The sequence below is a fragment of the Arvicola amphibius genome, chromosome 12 (assembly GCF_903992535.2).
Source record: "Arvicola amphibius chromosome 12, mArvAmp1.2, whole genome shotgun sequence".
NCBI lineage: Eukaryota > Metazoa > Chordata > Mammalia > Rodentia > Cricetidae > Arvicola > Arvicola amphibius.
The window spans coordinates 74,777,834-74,785,776 of NC_052058.2; the positions used below are offsets into that span (position 1 = coordinate 74,777,834).

At 38.0% G+C, this 7,943-nt stretch overlaps 1 pseudogene; it reads right to left on the reverse strand.

The window, feature by feature from the left end:
- Window positions 1-2,667: 2,667 nt before the first annotated feature.
- Window positions 2,668-4,029, reverse strand: LOC119827140 (annotated as a pseudogene).
- Between the last annotated feature and the right edge of the window lie 3,914 nt (window positions 4,030-7,943).

A 7,943-nucleotide genomic window follows, 5' to 3' on the forward strand; every position in this document is an offset into this window, starting at 1 on the left:
AATACATATTTTCTATCTAGAGATATCCAATGGGTTTCCCTTAGATTTATATGCTAAATCCATGAATATGGGCCAGGAAAAATTTTGTTCCATTCTCGTGATGAAGAGTGCTAAAGACATTCCTTTGGCCACCAAGGGTGATGCTAAATTAAGCCATTCTGATTCAGCTTCTATATGTACCTGTATTGTCTCAGGATACTGATTAATGCTCAGACCAAGCCTGGCAGTGATTAAGAAAAATGCAAGGGTCTGTCTGAAGGGGACTCATAAGTCTCTGAACGTACACCAACTCCAGATGTTCTACCACCAAGTGTTATTTTTTTTTGAAGTTTCTTGGTTTTGCTGCACACAGCATGGTATTTGGACCCCAAAGTAGAATGATCCTGTGCTCAATTTTCTTTTCATCTTGGCAGTAGGTAGGATTAGCACTGGAAAGGAGACTAATCTTTCCAGTACCAGATTTTCACCATGGTAGTCCTGGCACCAGACTTCACTGTAATGCCTAGACATAAGTTTTTATCCTTCATTTGTGCTATGTTATTTTGAACTAAGGAAGGAATGACTTAAGGCAATACTTTTCTTGTTTGTTTTTTGAGACAGGTTTAGAGTCTGTCCTGGAAACTAGTTAATATAGACCAGTCTGGCCTCGAACTCACAGAGATCCACCTGCCTCTGCTTCCCGAGGCATGTACCACCAAGCTAGGCAATTCTTTCTTTCATACTTGTAATGTATATATGAGTACACAAGAGCAGGCTACATGTCCTAAGCAATCAGAAAGCTGAAGCCTTGTCTTTTCTTACAATTTCCCTAAGATCTTGCACACTTTTGCCTGGTTTCCTCAGATTTTGTGGCTGTGCTTTAGCATCTAAATAGCTAGTATAACAAGGTGTCTTTAGTAAAAACTGATGGAGATATTACTAAGCTACCACCTTGTTCCCCTTCTCTCCATTAAACCCTCTTGTAAATGTCATTGCTGGGGAATTTTATATAATAAAATAATGTTCATGGATGAAATCCATCCCCCATTCCCTGTGCTTTAATTCCTTGCCTATAATTTAACTGCTTTTCTTTCCATTTTCAATGTTTGTGTTGATTTTTATTTTTTTTATTTTTTTCATTATTGAGATCAATGAGCTGACCCCACATAAACATGTGTATAAGGACATCTATTATCATAGCATGAGTAATAGAGTAAGGAGACAATCAACATTATTCTTCAACTATAAACTACAATAGTGGCTGGCCTCGAAAGATATTGTCTGCTGTCTCCTCAGAGAAGTGTCTTCTTCTATTGAGTTATTATTATTATTATTGAATGTTTTAATGAGAAAGGTAACATGAATCAATGTAAATAAAAATACTTAAATCTTTGGATCCTTTATTCTATGGCCTTTGTCAAAAACACAAAGTGGCCAGATCTTTTACACAATAGCTTAAATATCAAAAAAGTTATTAATAATTTGCAGTTAGCAGCAAATGCATACATGGAGCCATAAGTGGGTCACAGGCCCACAGACTATGTTAGTGATTTTTAAAGGTTCAAGATGGTTCTGAAAACTCCATCGTAAAGTATAATAGGAGTCAATGTCATTGCAACAGATTTCTAGGCATAGCAGGAGGAACAAGTCAACTGATGCCTAGTTTTAATGTCTTAAAGAGGGAAGGTTACTTACTTGAAAATATAGTGAGGTACATTCTCATTTATGATTATTTACATTCATATACTGAAAATATCTGTTATTTGGACAAATCTTGTTATTTGTTACAAAATGAAGTCCATACACCATGCATGAATAATTTATCCTTTTTAGATAATGGGATAAAGTTATCAAATCTTCATTTATGTTCCAACCATTAAAAAAAAAAAAAACCTTAAGCCTGGAAAGCAAGGGAGAAAGAACCCACCCACATCTCTGTTCCTCAGCACACCAACTTCTGCAAGGACACATATGCTTGCTGACTTTAAACATTTATTCTTTAAAAAGTTTGTTGCTTTTTATATAGCTCTACATAGTCAATGTTTTTTGGCAATGGAATATAATGAAATTTTACAACTATATAAAAAGTAACCTTTGCCTAAGAAACAGTACTTACCTGTGTCTCTCTTATTGATGGACAAAATTCTTTACCATCCAGCACCCTAATTTAGTGTCAAAATAAGCTACCTCATATTATAGGATCTTCAAAAAGAAAGTAAAAGATACAGGCACACATGCATAATCACATGCACATGCATAAATACTAACTTCTGTGGCTCAAAACAGAATACCATGGCCTATCTTCAGGCAACTCAAACTAATCACAGAATACAACTAATTAATGATTAGAAAAATCCTTTCATTGATGAGAAAATACTTAGCAGTCCCACTCAGCTCATTTCAGTTAGACTCTAAGCAAGAAACAGACCTCTTGCTGCTCTACATATATGCATGCTTATGTTTTATGACAAACCTTCCTGTCAAAAAGCAACTGCAATGTAGCTTTGAAGTGAAACAGAAAAACAGACAAAACCCAGTGCTGGTGACAGACAGACAGCAACTTCACTTCTTTATTAGTCACAAAGACTGAAACCACTTTCCTGGACCAGGAAGAGCTAGGAGTCCCCTATTATCAAGGACTTGTTTATAGACTAAGCAGCAATGTTGTTGTATTTCTTTCAGAAAGCATTATGAGCAATACAGAATTTTTACTGTCCAAAAGCTGTGGTTTTTCCTATATTCAAAAATCTGAAAACTCCCTGCCCCAAGACCACCTCTGAATCCACCATGAAATCATCGAGGGGCAGTGAAATTCCCTCCTTAGCTACTGCCATGTCCTCTGCCACCACCAAAGCCATGGTGAGGACTAAGTGGGATCCTAAACATCTCAGCATTTAACCTTCTTTCTTTAGGCCATGTTGGTCTCCTGCCTCTATTATCATCACAGGAAATATTGGAAAAGAAGGATTTAGTGTTGTTCTAATAGCAGTTGGTCTAAGAGGACCTTCTTCATCAGCATTCCTTTCACTGTTTTGAGTATCATTCTAGAGTCTCTTTATCTTCACCATTTATAGGTTTCTCATGTTTCTCAAGTTATCTTCTTTTACTTTAAGTTTATTATGAAACTCTCTGTAGATTTCCCCTAGTTAAATTGTACATTTGAACTTTCAAAGTCAAAGTCTTTCTCAAATTTCATTGACCAATCTCGATAAATACCAAATGTGCTCCTGCCACCTCGATGATGCCAACATCTTCTCCTTGGAATGGAAAGAACACCTGAAACTATTTGCCTCTTTCTATCATTTCTGCGCTGCTCATATTCTGGCCTTGAGACTTTGTGTACTTGAGCTCACCTATACTCTTGTGCTCTCTACTGCTTTCTTGCTGGTAGATGACAAAGGCCTGGTTGGTATAGGGCTCCTTCTTCCAACGGTTGCTGGAGTGTGTAAGTGGGTCGAGGAGGTCTGTACTGCTTGTTCCATGACTGGACTTTTTCTAAAGGGTCTAACTGAGGGCTTGATTGACCTTGGGCTAGCTGTGATTTTATAGATCTTGTATTCTGTGTGAAGACAGAACCAACTGCACTGCTCTGGGTAAGGTACTGCTATTTGATGCTTCTGTTCCAAAGGATGTCAACACCAGCAGCTGCTCCCAGCAGCACCAGCAGCGCCAAACCACTCTCCAACCAATGTGCTTGGACTGAACCGACTCTATGTCCATAGGAACCCACTGACTGGAATCACGAAGAAGAAGAACCTAGTGAGAGGAATGAACAATAGCTGGAGCCTGAGCCAAAGAACACTGTAGTTTTGTAGCTCACAAACAGTGAGATATTTGATATCACTCCCCCAGAATATAATATTTTCAAAGACTTCATCTTGAGGTGGTATTAGACAGTCTTTGGTCTGTCTTCTGAATGGAAGGATAGACTTTCATAAGGGCTACCATAGAGTTCTCCGTGTCTATGTTGTAGAGGATGCCCTTGTAACGGATCTCCGCCTTGGAGGTGAAGCTGATCTTGGTGCCTACGTAAGGAATGCTCACTCTCATGGCATCGCTGCCATTGGTCTCTGCTAGCACTCAGGCAGATCCTGCACTGTGCTCACAGACCCACACACCTGCCTACTCACTCGCTCAATGGACACCTTACAACAGCTGCTTCAGAACTAATATTGCGGCTCTTCCACTGATGTTTAAAGTGTCTCCACTTTTGCCTTGTCCTAAATGCCATATAGATATGATCATAAAATAAAAAGACTTTTATTTTTTCAATTGTAATGTGGCCACTTAGTAAAATATATCAGTTTCCCCTTTGTCTCATAATTTCTTTCTTAAAATGTTTTGGGAAGAACAAACTTGCTTTGAACATATTCATCACTTCTTCAAATCTTCCCTAACTCCCTACACACCCCTTTCATGCACACCAAGCTTAGCATCCTCATATTTTAAAACCCTATCTTGTCACAGAATGCTAGCCTACAGAATGGGAAAAGGGCTTCACCAGCCCCACATTGGACAAAGGGCTTACCTCCAAAATATATAAAGAGCTCAAGAAATTAAATATTAAAATACCAAATACCCTGATTAAAAATGGAGTACAGATCTAAACAAAGAATTCTCAACAGAAGAATCTCAAATGGTCAAAAGACACTTAAGGAACTGCTCAGCATCTTTAGCCATCATGGAAATCAAATCAAAATGTCTTTGAGATATAATCTTACACCAGTCAGAATGGCTAAGATTAAAAAACACCAATAATAGCTTATGCCAGAGAGAATGAAGTGTAAGGGGAACACTCCTCTACTGCTGATGGGAGTATAAACTTGCACAACTACTTTGGAAATCACTGTGGTAGTTTCTAAGAAAATTGGGAATCAATCTACATCAAGACCCAGCAATACCATTCTTGGGCATATACAAAAAGAATGCACACTAATACTACACGGACTTTTGTTGAACTGTGTTCATAGCAGCATTATTGATAATAACCAGAAGCTGGTAGCAACCTATATCCTCCTCAACAAAAGAATGGTTAAATAAATATGGAACATTTACAAAATGGAATAGTACTCAATAGAAAACAAAAACAAAAAACAAAGACATTGTGAAAATTGCAAGCAAATGGATGGAATTAGCAAAACCCATCCTGAATGAGGTAATCCAGCCTCAGAAAAAAACCATAGTATGTATCCAATCATAAGTGGATAGTAGATCTAAAGCAAATGATAACCACCATATAGTCCATGACCCTGGCAAAGCTAGGTAAAAAAGGGAACACTAAAATAGACATTCATGGATCACCCCGAGGAGGGGAAATAGATAAATGTCGAGAAAATTGAGAGTACTGGGGGAAAGGGAGGGCAGAAGAGGAGAAGAAAGGAAAGGGGAGGGAGAGGAGAGTATGAGGGAACAGGATTGTTGAGATGTAGGAAGGACAGAGAGAAAGAGCAAGGAAATTGATTTTTGTTTTTTTTTTTATTTTTCGAGACAGGGTTTCTCTGTGGCTTTGGAGCCTGTCCTGGAACTAGCTCTTGTAGACCAGGCTGGTCTCGAACTCACAGAGATCCGCCTGCCTCTGCCTCCCAAGTGCTAGGATTAAAGGCGTGCGCCACCACCGCCCGGCCAAGGAAATTGATATTTTGACTGTGGGAGCCATTATGGGGCTACTGTGAAACCTGGCACCAGGAAAATTCCCAGGAACAAGAATAACCTCAACTATGAACCTAAGCAATAGTGGAGAAGGTGCCTGAATTAGCCTTTCTCTGTAATCAGATTGATGTCTACCTTAATTGTCAACATAGAACCTTCATCCAGCAACCTATGTATACAGATGCAGAGATGCATAGCTAAGCACTGTGCTCAGCTGGAGACCAAGCAAAGAGAGAGAGAAGAACTTGAGCAAAGGGATCAAGACAATGATGGGGATATCCACAGAAACAGCTGACCTGATCTGGTAAGAGCTCACTGACTTCATACTGATAGCAGGAGAACCTGTGTAGGACGAAACCAGGCCCTCTGAAATGTGGGTAACAGTTGTGTGCCTTGGGCAGTCTGTGCAGCCACTGGCAGTGGGACCAGGATTGTTCCCTAGTGCTTGAACTGGCATTTGAAGCCCATTCTTTTTGAAGGAATACGTTGATCAGCATAAATATAGGGATGAATGAATTGGGCCTGCCTCAAACAATATGTCAGACTTTGTTAACTCTCCTTGGGAAACTTCCTCTCTGAGGAATAGATAGGATGTAGGGTGCAGGGGAAGGTGGGGACAGTGGGAGAAGGGAAGTGAGTTGGGAACTTGGATAGATATGTAAAATGAGAAAAGATTGTTTTTAAAAATTAATTAACTAAAAATAAAATTAAAAAACCTGTCTTATCTAACTTGTTCTGTGTGTTTGCACTTGAATGTTTGGCCAGCCTCAGGATTGAGGTTCTTTCTGACCTTTCTTTGGCAGTTATCTCTGAACACTTGGAGAAGGATGTCATGTAGATGACTCACTTAGAGCTACACACTATGCAGTTTCTTGTTCTCTACCCTCTGATTATTTGTGAGTCTCTGTCTTAATTACCATCTATTGCCAAATGATTCTCTGATGTGGGTCTGAGAAATACACTAATCTATGTCATAAATTCTTATTGACTACTAATGGACTTAGTTTCTCACTATGTCCCATTAACAGAGTAATAGTACTACCGCTGATGACTTTCTAGCCACAGGTACTTGGACCCAAGGTATAGACTCTATCTTTTGGAACAGGATTACAAAGTAATCAGAAAGTTGCAGGATACTCCCAAGTCATTCTCATTATTGTTAAACAGTGGCATGTCTTGCCAGGCCACTAATAATTGTAGCTTAGGCCACAGGGTTTTTAGGTGAATAAGAAGATGATAACTTTTCTCCTCCTGTAATATACATAAAACCTTATAGATAGTGGTGATGATGTTTCTATGTCAATGCTAGTTTGGTTCCCAATGTTCTATGAAACAAATGTATGATATCTTCAGCAACAATGTCTTAATGTAAGTTTCTGAGGGATAGCCAAGAGCCATAATTTTTTGATATTTATAAATAGGTATTTCTGACCTGTGTGAGAAATATCAAATTAATTTTCATTTGTATTTCCCTGATGGCTAAGGGTGTTCAACACTTAATATATTTTTTTCAGGTGGAAATCTCTCTAGTTTCATGTTAGATATATTAGATGGTGTTTTAAATCATAATAATTATCATTTTATTCTTTGCACATTCTAGGTACTACCCATTTTCAGATGTATAGTTGGTAAAGATTGTGGTTGTTTGTTTCAATTTATTTTAGTGTTCTATAAGATGCTTCCTTACTTGCATGATAGTCCTTTGGTGCACAGAAACATTTTTGTTACATGGTACTCCATTTATCATTAGTTTTAATGTCTAAGATAACATGTCCTGTTCAGAAAGCGTTTATCTGTACCTCTAAGTTCAAGCATATTCTGTACTGTCTCTTGTATCAGATTCATCTTATCAGACGTTAAGTTTAGCTCCTAATCCACTTGCAGTCGAGTTTTGTGCAAGGTGATAGATAAGGATCCAGTTCCATTATTCTACACACAGGTTCCTGTTTTACCCTCATCCCTGATTCTGAAGATAAGATTGATAGAACTGATATTTTTACAGTATGAAAGATTATTAACCACAAAACCTCTCTATTAATGTATGTAGATAAATATTTATCCACTTAACTCCAGAATGCTTTTCAAGATATTTGTAGCTTCCTTGTGTAAACTCATTATCACTTTGCTTTTAGTTTTCATTTCAAATCTATTTATTTTTTTCTGGTAAACAGAAAGAATATTTATCTTGTACATTCACATTACATAGTAAAGTCTTGGTATTATTGGCTATTATTAGCCCTGGAAGGTTTATATAGTTTTCTTCAAATGAGCTACACAGGAAATCATCACACCTATAATAAAAGAATATTTTATTT